Source organism: Etheostoma spectabile, chromosome 16, assembly GCF_008692095.1.
Source record: "Etheostoma spectabile isolate EspeVRDwgs_2016 chromosome 16, UIUC_Espe_1.0, whole genome shotgun sequence".
In the NCBI taxonomy this organism is placed as follows: domain Eukaryota; kingdom Metazoa; phylum Chordata; class Actinopteri; order Perciformes; family Percidae; genus Etheostoma; species Etheostoma spectabile.
This window is the reverse complement of record NC_045748.1, coordinates 5,515,691-5,516,287: the sequence shown is the minus strand read 5'-3', so window position 1 is coordinate 5,516,287 and position 597 is coordinate 5,515,691.

Below are 597 nucleotides of genomic sequence, written 5' to 3'. Positions count from 1 at the left end.
GAGGGTGTGCTGCGCGTTGCAGAGAGAGCGCTGAGGAAAGCAGCCGGTGAAACATGTGCTCCTTTCAGTCTGGTGCGGTCAGTTTAAGAGTCCGGATGAAAACCAATTCTTCATCTTCTTGTTATTGGTCCCTCAATCTTAAATAAAAAACACTGATGTGTAGGCCTATTTTAATTTTGCTCCGAGAACTATAAAACGGACCGAGGTGAAGTCTGATAAGGTTAACTGAAAAATAAAAAAAATACTTGATTATACCGTAAGATATAGGTAGCTTGCTGAAAAAAAATAAAATACTGCTTTTTACCGTAAGATTTTACAGGAGCTTGCCGTTAATATTTTTTTCCTCAAAGACATCAGAATTTACTGTATTCAACTGATTAATGGAAAACGTACATTACTGTGCAAAATATCCAGTATTTTTACAGCAATTTGTTACAGTGTACCTGCTTTTTAATAAAAAAGACATGGGAATCTCACCTTTTACAATATGGGTCCTTTAAAGGTCCCATGGCACAAAAATTTCACTTTGAGGTTTTTTAACAATAATGTGCATTCCCCAAGCCTGACTTTGGTCCCCCAGTGGCTAGAAATGGCGAT